Source organism: Protopterus annectens, chromosome 10.part0 (assembly GCF_019279795.1).
Source record: "Protopterus annectens isolate FY-2018-M chromosome 10.part0, PAN1.0, whole genome shotgun sequence".
NCBI classification, from domain to species: Eukaryota; Metazoa; Chordata; order Ceratodontiformes; family Protopteridae; genus Protopterus; species Protopterus annectens.
This window is the reverse complement of record NC_056744.1, coordinates 1,810,056,875-1,810,071,306: the sequence shown is the minus strand read 5'-3', so window position 1 is coordinate 1,810,071,306 and position 14,432 is coordinate 1,810,056,875.

The window sequence follows — 14,432 nt, the reverse complement described above, 5'->3', positions numbered from 1 at the left end:
AATAAAGATAGAAATCTAGTTACAGTTACATAGATAGCTAAAAAGCAATGCAGTAACAATCTTAGGCATCAATTTAACTATGATACTAGAACATGTTAAAGTACATACATATTGACCAGTTGAGTGGAAAGAGGAGGGGTACAGTGGGAGTGGTACAGAAGGGAAGAAAGTGGTAGGTGTGATTAGAGAGGGTTATTTTTGGCATGGGCATAACCAGCAGGAGGAGAGGTGTTGTCTGAGAGATTTTTTAAAGAGTGGAGGGTAGGTGATAGAGGTTATTGTGGATGAGTGGGTCTTCCAAAGTTTGGAAACAGTGAAGGAATATAGCATTTGACCGGCTGGGAGTTAGGGTTTGTTTGCCTTAAGCAATGTTTTATTTTCAGATCTAAGAGGTCTATTTGCTTGGTACAGTGATAGTAAGGAGGAGAGAGACGGACATGCTGTGGGTTTATATACAATTTTGTGAGCAGTAGTTAAGTGCAGGCAGTTGAGATAGAGTGGTTGCTCTAGCCAGTTTAGTTGAAGGGAGGAACAGTAGTGTGAAGAGGATCTAGCATTTGTCGCAAATCTGGCAACCTTATAGTGACATGAGTCAAGCTTTGTTTTAAGGGATGAGTGGATATTTGTGAGTACAGGGGCACGATATAGCATGGATGGAAGTAGAAAGGCTGAAGCTAGAGTCTTTTTGGCAGTTTTGTTGAGGTAATAGCTATGCCTATAAAGGGTGCCCAGTTTCTGGTGTGTTTTTTTATGTTATTGAGTATGTGGAGATCAGATAGGGTTTCATCAGTAATGACTCCTAACAGTTTAGTACTAGAGACTACTTCAATGGTGGTATCATTTTGGGAGTGGATAGAGAATTCAGTCCCTTTTAGGGAGGTTGTTTTTTTGGAAGTGAATAAGATCAGTTTAGTTTTGTTTAGGTTGAGAGCGAGGTGACTGCATGACATCCATTTTTAAGTGGATATGAAGGCATTTAGGGTTAGTAGTTGTAACTCAGAAGGGGTTTTAGCAGTGCACATGATTGTTGAATCATCTGCATATTGGATCACTGTGCCATCCGTAAGGGAGTTATCAAAGTTATTGCTGAATATATAAAATAGAAGGGGGCCCAGTATGGAGCCTTTGGGGACACCTGTGGAGATGCTGAGGAAGGAGGAACAGGACTGCTGCCATTTAGTTGATTGCTATCTGCCAGAGAGGTAGTTTGAGAACCAGTTTAGGGTTGAGGGTGAGACACCTAGATTGTTGAGTTTAGAGAGTAAAGGGGAGTGTAAAATAGTATCGAAAGCTTTTAAAAGGTCAAGGAATAGTGTAGATATGATCAGACTGGAATCGCGTGATCAATTTACTGTATCCATAAAGGAGATGAGAGCTGTGTTGGTGCTATGGCCTGGTCTAAAGCCATGTTGAGTTGGGGTGAGAAGCTGGTTATTAATTAAATGGTTGAGAAGTTGGGTATGGACACATTTTTCTAATATTTTTGAAATGGGAGAGAGGATAGCGATGGGCCAAACACTGGAGATGTTTGCATTTTTTGCCGTCTTTGTGCAGAAGAAGAATGTATGCTTTCATCCAGATAGTAGGTATGTGCGATTCTTGGATTGAGCTTTTGATAAGTATACTAATGGGGTAAACGATGGAGCTTGCAGATATTTTTAGGAATTCAGCAGTTAAGTTGTCAGGAGCACAGTGCAAGGTTTGAGTTTTAGAAGGAGTTTATGGTGCATGTGGGTATGGGAGAGAAAGAAAAAATTGGTAGAGAGGAAGGTTTAGAATGAGTAGATTGTTGGTCTGATGAGTTAGGTTTAGAAGGAGGGAAGGTGGTGTTCAGCTTGGCAATGGTGTTGAAATATGAGTTAGAGAGAGAGGCTATATCAGAGGGGCTTTTATCAGGGTATGGGCAAGGATTGGTGTTAGAACCTGGGTGTATAAGGGAATTTATTGTCCCCCAGAATTGTTGTGGGTTTAGCCTATGCTGGTCCTGTAGGTAATGGAAATATTCTTTTTTGTTTTTGGCTACCTGCTGTTTGGCCTGATTACGTAGTTGTTTGTATAGTGCAAGGTCAGCAGGGTTTTTATATTTTTGCCATGATTTCCAAACTTTATCTCTAGTGCAAATGATTTGTTTTGTGACTTTGGTGAGCCAAGTGGCATGATTAGTCTTGACTCTTTTTAGTCAGGGTGGTGCTACCCTTTCTAAGATTTTGAGAAATGTTGAATTGCATCATCAAGAGGAATAATTTTTAATGGTGACCAGTTGGCATGCTGTAAAATTTCATTTATGGTTTCTGAAGAGAATTGGGGCAGTCTCTAGTTTGTTTTAATTGGTGGTTACTAGCAGTTGTGGACGTTTTATGTATAGCAAAGGCTGGTAAGTGGCCACTGATGCTGTTTTGTAATTTTCCAAAGGTGGAGATCTTATTTGGGTTAGATACAAGGATCCAATCTAATACTGAGCCTTGGTTCTTTTAGTTATTTAGCCTAGTTATATCAGAGATAAGCTGGGTGTAGTTGAATAGGTTGATGTTAGTTTGGGGGGTTGGTTAGTGCTATCTAACCAATCAATGTTTACATCCCCTAGGATGATTGTTTCATTTTGAATATTTTTGGATGACCAAGCTAGAATATCCTCTAGAATGGGAATGTTGTAACCTGGAGAATGTATAACACTATGATCCAGAGGGTTTTATAGTAATTTAGTTTTGGGAGGGTTACTAAAGGTTCTGCTGAGGAGAACTGTGGAATGGGTTTAGTGAAAGAGACTATTGTGTAGATATTTGGGCATATTAAGGTGACACCACCACCTTTTCTATGTGGTCTGTCATTCCTGAGGCATGTATAGTTGGGGGTAGGAATTCTGTGTTGTTTAAGCCAAGTCTCAGTTATGGCAGTGAAATTGGGTTTGTTTTGATGTAACCATGCGTGGAAGTGGGGAATTTTATTTTTAATGCTTTGTAGGTTGATGGCAGTGAAGTTTAAGGATTTTATGGAGTTGGGTTGGTTGGTTGTATATTTTGGACTGAGGACCTGGGTTTGGGTGTATGTCTCCACATATTAAGTTAGAAAATGTGGTTTGTTTTATAGGGTATAGTTGTTTTTTAGTTTTATGGTGGTAGTCTAGTTTAGGATAGTTATAGTGGACTTGGTGTAGATGGAGGATTTTTACTTTATCTTGTAGAATTATGTCTGGAGAAAATAAGGTAGAGCTTATTGTGGAATAACTACGAAGAGTTTGTGTGTGCATGGATGTTGAGTGTAAAGGTTTGAAAGGTATGCGGGTTGTGTGATATTTTATTATTTTACATTTGTTAACTGGGGGTGTCTGAATTGAGCCGAAAAGACCCTTTTTCAGCAGAGACCCGAGGAGAAAAGCTCTACATAGAAAAATTACAGATGCATTTAGTTATTTTGACACGATCAATATATACACAAATTACAAAAGACATGTTTTTACAGTGGTATGCAGCACATCAACAGTTACATTGGAGAGAACAAACAAAAAATATGAATTTAAAAATAAAGGTAATTAATAGATTTGTGGTGTACAGCTGAAATTTGGAACATAGGTAGAATACATACATAGTACACAGGTACAGTACATACATTGTAGATTAGCCAGTGTTTGTGAGTAAGATTGAAAACTATTATCAAGTGCTCTAGATTTAGTATGTATATGTTATCTGCTTTCTCTAGCCTGGGGAGCAATCATGGCACTGCCAACTTTGCTTGAGATGTTGCCTGATGAGGTCTTTAAAGGAGGCTTTGGATGATGTGTTTTGAATGCTAGTGGGGACAGAGTTCCATTTTTTAGCCACCAAACTACTATATAGTGCATCTCCAAAGCTATTGTAGCTGTTGGTGACTTCTAGTAGTAGTTTGCTTGATGATCTAAGAGGCCTTTTGGCTGAGTGATGTTGTACTAGGTTTTTGAGGGCAGGACACTTATTGGGGAGGTAATAGACAGAATGACAGAGGCAGATCTGACTGCAGGTTAGGAGGTTGGGCAGTTCAAGCCAGTGGAGCTGTCTCAAAGCAGTACAGTGATGAGTTCTATATGAGCAATTTGCAGCAAAGCAGGCAATTCTGTCATAGCAGGCTTCCATCTTGCTTAGTTCAGTTTTGTTGATATTAGTCAGAATGGGAGATGCATAGAGTAGGGTGGATAGAAGTTGGGAGTGAGCAATGTCTGATCTTGTGTTGTTGGTAAGAAATGGTTTGATACGGTAGATTGATCCCAGTTTGGCATGTACATTTTTAATAGTTAAGTTGAGATGACTATCAAATTTTAGGTGGGGTCTATGGTTATTCCCAATAGCTTAGCCTGTGCCACTGGAGCGATTGGAGTAGCATTTGTGGAGTAGATAGTGAATTGACTGTTATCAGTGTTTTTATTAGAACTAGTTATAATCCTAAGCTGAGTTTTCTTTGGATTGAGGATAAGTTGGGCTTTGGTACGGTAGATTTCAAGGTCAGAGAATGCTAGTTGAGTTGTTTGCAGGAGGGTGGGAATGTTCTGTGCAGCACAGATTAAGGTAGTGTCACCTGCATACTGAATAGATAGATGCATGCTGTGTGGAGGTATGGAGGTCATTTGTGAAGAGTGTGAATAGTAGTGGTCCTAAGATAGAACCCTGTGGGACTCCTATAGTTATGGGCAGCTGAGGAGAGAGAGAATTTTCCCATTTCACAGCTTGGTTCCTGTCAGTTAAGTAGCTTTGTAACCAGGTAAGAGTGGAATTTGATAGGTGATATTGGTTTAGTAGGATTTGGTGTGAGACTGTGTCAAATGCTTTGGACATATCCAAAAAAAGAGTTGATACTTGTAGGCCTTCATTTTTGAGATGGTTTACTGTGTCTGTGAAGCAGAGGAGGGCTGTAGTGGTACGATGGGCAGGTCTGAAACCATGCTGAGTAGGTAACAGGATGTTACTGTCTAGGAGATATTTTAACATCTGGGTATGGATGCATTTTTCTAGGATTTTGGCCAGGGGGGAGAGTAAAGCAATGGGTCTGTAGTTATTAAGTTCAATGGAGGTCCCGCCTTTATGTATGGGTGTAACATAGGATATTTTCCAGAGTTTGGGCACATAGTTTTCAACAACTGATCTGTTTATGAGAGTGGAGATTGGGATAGCAATAGCATCTGCTGTGAGTTTCAAGAAATAGCTGGGGAGTAGGTGGGCTGCTGTTGATGAGGTTTTTAGTTTGGAGAGCATGCTTTTAATTGAAGTGGTGGAAACTGTTTTGAGGGTAAAGCTTGTATTAGAGTTATTTGTGTTGGGGGGGGGGATAGTGAGGAAGGAACTGCCCTGTGATACTAAGGATAGAATTGAGTTCACAAAGTGGGAGTTGAATTGTGTTTCGATGGGAACTTTAGTGTCAGGGGTGGTTGGTTTGGGAGTAGCATTCTGGGTGGAGTTTAGTAGCTGGTTTACATTTTTCCAAAATTTTGAGTGGTTGTGTTGGTATTTAGTTTGTAATGCTGTGTAGTAGAATTTCCAGCCTAATGCATTTTTTTTGCAGTGTTGCGCAGTTCTTGGTACTTAGTTAGGCTTTGTGTTTCTTTAGTTTTTTTATAGTAAAGCCAGGCAGTGTCTCTGGACTTGAGGATTTGTTTGGTTTCTTTACTGAGCTAGGGGTTTGTAGAGGTTCTAACCTTGATTTTGCACAATGGAGCGACAGTGTCTAGGTGTTGTAGAAATGTTTGGTTGAAATATGCTACAGCCTGGTCAAGTGGGAGGGTTTTTAGGGGGGTCCAGTCACAGTTACAGAGTAAAGTATTGAGGACCTCAGGAGAGAATTTTTTTGTGTTTCTAGTGGATATATAGTTAGTGATTTTGCATATTCTTGTTCTACTACGTATAAAGTATATTATGTTGTGGTCACTTAAGGTGTCTGGGAGACTGCCTGCATGGGGGTACAATGTGGGGTTCCCTTTTAGATTTTTTATCACATCTAGTTGGAATTTGGACTAGCTGCTGGTAGCCGTGGAGATTTATTAGATTACTTTGTGGTTCTGATATGCAGGTGAACCAATCGAGGTTGAAATCCCCCAGAATAAGGGTTTCTTGTGAGTGTATGGAATAACACCAGGATCAGAAGTCTTCAAGGTTAGCAGGTGTATTACCAGGTGGAATATAGATCACAATTGTGGTGATGACATTTTTAGGGTGAAGTTGAAGTTGTGAGATAAGTATGTCCCAATTATTGGGGGGGGGTAGGAGTTTGGTAATTGCCGTACAGTTAAGTTGGACTTATACTTTAAGGCAGTTCCACCCCATTTACAAGTGGTCTGTCTTGTTTAATGATATTGTAGCCGGTAGGGAGAACTTCTGAGTTAGCTATGTTTTTATTTAACCAGGTTTCTGTTAAAGCAACTATGTCTGGGGAGTAGTGTGCTATTGTGGCCTGGAGTTTAGGTATTTTATTTTTGATACTTCTAATATTAATATTTAGCATTAAAAGATGGTTGGTTTTGCTGCTGTTGTTGATTTGCACAGGGATGAAGATAGTGGGGGTGTTATGTTCTGAAATTTGTGTTGGAGCAGTTTGTGTTGGACAGGATGGATTTGGGTCTGGGTTGGGGTGGATATCCCCACTTATGGTGAGCCTAGTGTTAAAATGGTGATACAGATGTTGGAGTCTGGTTAGGAGTGTGAGAAAGTATTGTGTTTTTTGGAGTAGGAATGAGAGCATATATGTTTAGTTCTGAATTGGTCTATTATGTAGTTCTTGAACAATTGTGGGCAGATATTATTAGAATGTGCGGTGTCTATATATGAGAGTGCATAATGTAGTGTTGTGCTACTAAGTTTAGGGATATTGCTAGAGTGATAACTTGTGCTGTTATAAAGAATTGTAAGAAGACAGACTAGACTTATGTGATAGTCATGGTTATAAAGTTTAAGTTGGTTCTAGGTGGGGGTCTGAATAGGAATTATGGGTTGCACTATATGTGGATGGGTAAGTAGTGTGGGTGATGTAAAAAATGCCTAGTGGGAATGAGAGTGATTGGGAGTATTTTGTGTGGAGCAAGTTGGTGTGGTATACTGTTATCTGACTTGAGAAGCTGTGATTGGTAGAGGTGATGTGAGGGTGAGCTGTGGGTGTGGCTGTGATTACTATAAATGTAGAGATAGTGGGGGCAGGAGGGAATAGGTGGCAGGGGAGGGCGAACGGAGTGGGACAGAGCCCACCAAGACAAGAGTAAAAAGTATTACTTTACAAATCTGAACACACATATGATGTAAGGTGGATGAGCAGATAGAGATGAAAGAAGATAGTTAGGTTTATGATGCTAGTGTAGAGAGGCATAGTGATAGAGTGGAATAATGAGATAGGAGAGAAATTTGTAGGAGTGGAAAGAGTAGGTTAAGGACTGAGTTTAGAGATATATAATGAGCTTGGAAGTAGGGGACAGGGAGAGATTGTGAGGTATAGATGTGTTCTTTCAGTAGAAAGGAGGTGGAAGAGGAAGCTGAGAAAGAAAATGGTAGAGAGGATATTTGGGTAGCAGTATTTACTAACAGGGACAGTGTTGGACAGAGTTGGAGGAGGAGCAAGAAGGGATAGGAGTATGTAAGGAGAATATACATGTGAGGGTCATTGGATTAAGGGAGATGACTGGGTTTAGTAGTGGTGTGCTAAGTTGTATAGAGGGGTGGGCGGGGTTGGGATAGCCTATCAATGGAGTTGAATGTAGAGGGTGGGGTTTAGTTAGGTATAAGTTCAATGAAAGTGGGGGTGGGTGTGAATGGGGGTAGGGGAGGGGATGAGAATGAGCCCGAGCGTAGCGAGGTTAACGGAGCAGGTTATGCCAAGAAAGATAAGAACCTGTGCTACAAAAACTATGTAAAACATATCAAACTAAGAGACAGGACTGAGAGAAAAATTATTTTGCAGGTCAGAACGCTTGTTTATTTAAAATTTAGGAGGTAAAAAAATAATATCTAGTAGGGTGGAAAGGCTGCTAGCCTTAAAGAGGGAGTTTTCTATGGCTTAGTTTAATTAGCTGGGAATTTAGAATGGGGAGGGCTGGCAGGATGTGAGCCTATAAGCTGTACTTGCCACTAGTTGCACAAATGCAGTAATTGTGATAGAAAAGCAGGTTTTTACCACTATTTTACATTAAATAATGTGAATTAGGTTTAAGAGGTACATACACTTTTAATGAACAAGCAACTAGAGCTTGAGCAAATTCTGGCACCTTTGTTTCTACTAGAATTAAAGTGGCATTGGCCACATAGGGTTGTTTCTTCTGAGTTGGTGGCACCTGTTAAGATGAAAGGCAAACTGTAAGTAAAAAAGAGAAAAGAAAAAAATGAGTGTTGCAGTGGGACAAATAGCACTAAAGGAGGTTTAGGAGAGATATGACTAGAAGGTAGGATTGAAGAGGCAGGCAAATATGCAGTCAAAGCGCTATTAACTAACAAATATTTTAAAAATGAAGTAAACAGTATAGCTCAGTTCTAAAATGAAGTAAACAGTATAAAACAGTTTTAAATGCTATATAAAGTCTGACTGTTCGTTATTGAAGCAATTTAGTAGAGCAGGTAGGAGATTACATTAAAAACTCCTAACAACAATCTATCAAGGTTCAGCTAAATGTTATGTAAAGTCAGGCTATTCATTAAATGCAGTAATTTAGCTGAGCAGGTTAAGTAATGGAACAAAATGCAGCTAACAGCCTACAATTAGTTTATTTAGATGCATAACACAGGGAGCTATACTGTAACAAAAAATGCCATCCAACAGTCTATATGTTTCAATTGGGCATGTAACACAGGGAGCTATACTGCATATTAAAGCAAACCATCGCTTTTAGCACAACGGTGGAGTTACTACAACTTTTCCAGAAATTAGAGGCAGCTATACACTTTTAGACACAGTGATTATACTGTATCCGATACTTTCACTAGGATTCCAGTTTCATAAACAGATACTACAGCTTTCCCAGAAATTAGAGGTAGCTAAACACTGTACTATGATTATTCTCCTTAAAGGTCTGCATCAAAAATCCCAGTCTCTTCTTGTTTCTTCAGCTTCACTCCTGTGTCATCATCATCCCTTTCCACTTTGCATTATAAGTTTCTGCTTGTGCTATGTATATGTCTTTTAAACATGTAGCTCTGAAACACCCATTCAAATTGGGTAATCTTAATCTGCCTTGTTCTATTGAAGGAATCAACTTATCCCACTTGACACTTGCCATCTTCCTCTCACAAATAAAATCCTTCAGCTCTTTATTAATTGCTATCCACAACTTCTCCTCTGGTTGATAAAAATATGCCTGACCTGTGTATAATGCTAAAGAGACTAAAAACTTTTAACTGCTTGTATCTTCCTATCCATATACATATAACAAGAGCTTCCAATTTCTGAGTTCTTGTATTATCTTTTGTTCAGCCTCTTCCCACATATATAACTGCCACACCAGAATAATTTTTAATCCATACTCATAAATACTTAATTTTATCATGTCCCCATAAATATGGACATTGCTGAACCAATTCGTGTAGGGGTACATAATTCACCACTATTGCCTTTGTTTTAGCTTCATTAATTTTGTATCCCAAAAGGATATGAAACTGTCTCAAAATGTTCAAGAAAATGTCCTTTTCTGGTTTTGTCAGGTATAAAATATCATCATCTGCAAAGACAGCCAAATTTCCTTGACTACCATAACAATTGTATCTTTGAATTTCCGAGTCCCTTATTTTCTTTGTCAGTGATTCTAAATATAATGCAAATAGCAAAGGGGAAAGAGGCCACCCCTGCCTGGTTCCTCTGTGTAATCAGAAATTATCAGAGAAGACCCATATTACTTTAATTTTCACCTCTGATCCATCAAATATCCTCCAAGTTAACCTTATAATTTTATCAGGGAATGCAAGCGCTTCCATTGCCCTGCTCATAAAGTCCCAGCTTACTCTGTCAAATGCTTTCTCTCCATCAAGACCCACCACCAACAATGGCATTTTCTTACATTCTGCATCCCTTTGGATCACAAATGTCCTGTTAATGTTGTCAAATATTTGCATTGTCTCCACAAAACCACATTGATCCATATGTATCAATTCTGGCATCACTTTTGCCATTCATTTAGCCATTATAGATGCAAACACTGTGTAATCATGGAACCTGTATGAAGAAAAATCTTATGAATCTTTACCCTCTTTATGTATTACAGCTGCCACCGCTTTCTTCCAGAATGTTGGTACTTCTTTCTCTTCAAATACTGTTAGACAAAAATTTTCCAGATTTTTATCACTTTTTCCCTTCCTAGCTTTCAAACTTCCACAGGAATACCATCTATCCCTGGGGACTTTCCTGTAGATTGGTTAAACATCATAATTTTTATCTCAGCTACTCCTAGCCTAAGTGTTAGTAATTGAGCCTCATATACCTAAAACCTTGGCATATTTAATTCTTCCATAAACCTTTCCATTTGTGCCTGTTCTTGATTTCCATATTTCTCTGCTTTATACAGACTTTCGTAGAATTTCTGAAATATTTCTACTACCTCTGCAGGAACTCGTTACCTCCCTTGCTATAGGATCCCTAAGCTTGGCGACAACCCTTTCTTACTTTCTGTTGCCTGAGTCATTGTGCTAAAAGTTTTTGTGCTCTAGAATTATAGCAAAAACCAGTTGCTTAACAGCAATCTTTTAAAACCCATGCATATTATCGAGGTAGTCCCGTATTTTCTGTTTAGCACTCTGCAGCAGCTCCTCTTCTTGTTGTACGAGAGTCCCCCTATTCTGCAGTACTTTAACATTTGTTAATCCCTCTAAATAATTCTTGTTACGTCTTGAGCAAATCTCCCCTTCTCTTATTTCCATCTTGTTTTTAAACTCTCCTTTAAATTTTATAACATTCACTAGCTATATTTTCAGAAGATTTTTTTATCTTCTCTAATAGCAGTTGAATAATGTCCACTAATCATTCTTTAAATTCCTCTCTTTTCAAAAGATAGGTAGGAAAGTGCCAGCGTCTCATTTTTATTTCATTACTCTGTGTTTTTATTTTGGTTATTATTGCTGCATGATCTGAAATAGATATTAAGTTGTGTATCAAGACCTTCAATTAAATGCATATTTCTTTGAAATGGAAATTCTGTCTAGTCTAGCCCAGTTTTCGTATCTTTTGGAATAATATATAAATTCACTCCAAACTCCTAGTACTGAATTCATGTCTTTTCCATGCCAAATATTTTCATAAATTTCTTCAAAAGTCTACTCTCCTTTGTTTTGCTTTCCCTTGTGGTCCCTCCAGACACAGCTTCACTGCTGCAAATCAAATTCCAGTCCTCACCTATAAATAATATTCCTTGCTGAAAGCTGGTTATTTTTCTCAAGAATTTTCTTAAGCTCCATTAGAGCAGTTTTAGATGGAATATAAATACATGACAATGTAATCCTCCCCCTTGACAGTAGCCCATTAGCAGTACACATCTATCATTATCTGTTCCATCCTCTTCTATCACATTTGGAGCTCCTCTTGTGATTAATAAGTACTCCTTTACTTTGTCCCAGGTAGTCCACAGAATAATGATCCTGAAAACCGTATCAAATGTACATGTTACGTTCTTTCCAACTGCGTATCCATAACATAGCTACTTGCAATCCACATTTTAAACATAGTTCATTACACTTCCTTTTTTATTTATCTGTGAGACCATTGACATTTAAAGACATTATTATTCCCACCTTTTATGTACAACACCTTATTTGTTATATGTCTAGTTCCAGCTTTTGTGTTACATACATACACTGTTAGGCAGTTAGAACTTTTATACAGTTACTTATCGTATTCATTTGAGCCAATGTCACAACTTAAAAAAACATTTTGTTTTATTGAAAGCCCTTAAACAAATAACAAACACACCCCAATATCCCCTAAAACATATTAACTTAATAATAACACACAAAGCTATGTACACCTTGAAATATTGAAGTTTTATCCTCCTAATAGGAACAAATGTCTCAAACTGACAACTGCACTCACAGACTTGAGTTAACCTAAAAGAAAGTTTATCCATGCTAAGATGCATGGTGCAGCCTGTGCATCAAAGTGCTGTCCTGTCTTATCTTTATAGTTCTCCCAACTGTAAAATTACCTGAATGCTTTCAGAGAACATTATCTCCTAGCCAATTTCTCATTATCAGATCGTCTCCATGGAGACATGAGGACCAGATAAAGAATTGCTACAAAGCATACATTTATTTGCAAGAAAAAAAGTCTTATAATATTTCTGATGCCCATGCACTGGTCTAGTAACCAAGGAGCCTCAATCCTCACCACTAACAGCAGTAAGGGACATGCACACTAGGAGGATAACAAGTACACACACAGTAAAGTACAATTTCCCTTAAGAGCACACAGAGATCACAGTAAGTTTGGGGCTGGTTTCTCTATTTCTCCCCAGATCCCCAATAAGACTCCCCACTGGCATAGCTATAGGGTTCAGATCTCAGCCGAGTGGTCATGCCAAAATCTGCAGCACCATCTCTGTCCAACCAGTGCTTAATGTCCCTGCCCAAGTAGCTGACACACACACATACTTTGAGATTTGATTTATATACAAACACACAGACACTCCTGGGGAAGGCTGGCACAAGTTCACTACCTAGGCCCCCTTCTGCTCAGACTATAAGGTAGTACCGACTGCCACCAACCACTAATATTAGCTACTACAAAGGCCCTTACCAAAGGGTGTCCAATTCTACTGTGCAATGTTATTATCCAACTGGTAAGTATGACTGAAACTTGAAGGCTATTTAGGAGTGGCTTGTACAGTATCACCAAATACATGCAAGTACTATAAGAGCTTAAATATCTCTACACAAAACAGCCACAGTTAAAAGGTTTAAATATATTAATAATACATAATAAAAATGCAAGACAATACTCATTAATTCAACACAGCGACAATAGAGAGTTCAGAAATCACATGAAATACTTTAAAACAACATTGTAGGACAGTCTCACATAAATACAGAAAAACATCTAGACTGATCTGACTATTTTCCTATCTATCTCTAACAGAAATACTAAGATCCAAGTATTTTGTTACAGAGAAAAGCAAGTACTGGTGAGGTGATGTGTTCACGTTCAGAAACAAATTCAAAATGCACTTCTTTCTCTCTGAGATAGTTCTTAAATTGATAATAGACATTACTGCTGAATCATTTCAGATTACACCATTCCTGATACCTCTGCTTAAGTTCCCATGTTAACAGAACTTAAAATTTAACATTTCGTTGTGATTGGCAGCTGCCAGGAAATCGCAGAGCAATAAAAGACACTTTACATATGAAACCTAGTAATTATCTCTGTCTTAAGACAATAGAAAAAAACTCATAGCCTAGACACCCTGTCTCTTAACTTGAGATCACAGACAGTTGTAAAATCCTTTACTTATTTTCTCAGAGTTTGCAAGTTAACTCTGTATGTCCCAATTTCAACCATAAAACATACATTACATAGGCATAGAGTTTATACACATTTCTACTTTTTTCTAGCAGGGTGCACTGTGGTTACAATCCTAAAGCTCAGCACATAACACAGTTTTCTTACATGGAGCCCAACGCCAACATTTGTAACACAAGCCCATGGATCATATTAATATTTACAATGACATATAATTATTTACAAAATTCTATCTAGCTGGGCTGGCAGCCTTTCAGAGTATCCTAATATTCAATATTCTTTTTCATTTACTTGCTTTCTTTTAAGATTGTTACTAGATCAAGCTAAGAGCTATAATCCAGTCATTCCTCCAAGCAATAATGAGAAAAACACACTATTTTTTTCTTTTGTCATGCTCCTTTAACCATACTTTCCTTCTCAGTAACTGAGAAAACTTTATAGCATGCAAAGAAAATCAGGCACTATAAAATAGTACTGTTAAGAAAAAAAATGTTTTACTTACAGCTAATTTATTCCCTCCTCTTCCTCCTCTCCCCAAGTATTTTTCTGAGGGTCTATATTAGAACATCAAATGTTCTAAATAGCAAATGCTCACATGAGCGAAAATGCAGGCCCTCAAAATTGTTATTGTGGAGGGAGATTGCACCCCCCACACTCCCCACTAAATATATATTCCAACTCTGAGATTGCACTATAGTGAGGAAAGGGCAAATATTTTGATCTTCACTGTACTGTGATAAAAAAAAAATTAGAGGTCCTGCATTTTTGTTCTTGTGAACATTCTCTATTTAGGACATTCAATGTTCTAATACAGACCCTTTTTCCAAACATTAATGTCATGAAGTAAGGCATATGCTTTAGAGCCCAACTCCAACATGAAGTAGGGCATATGCTTTAGAGTCTACCACAAGTCCAACAAAGTCCGAGAATGTGCAGTATTTCCAGATGTTCTTGTTCTGTCATATTTCAATAATATAAATTACTGCTTTGTAATCCCA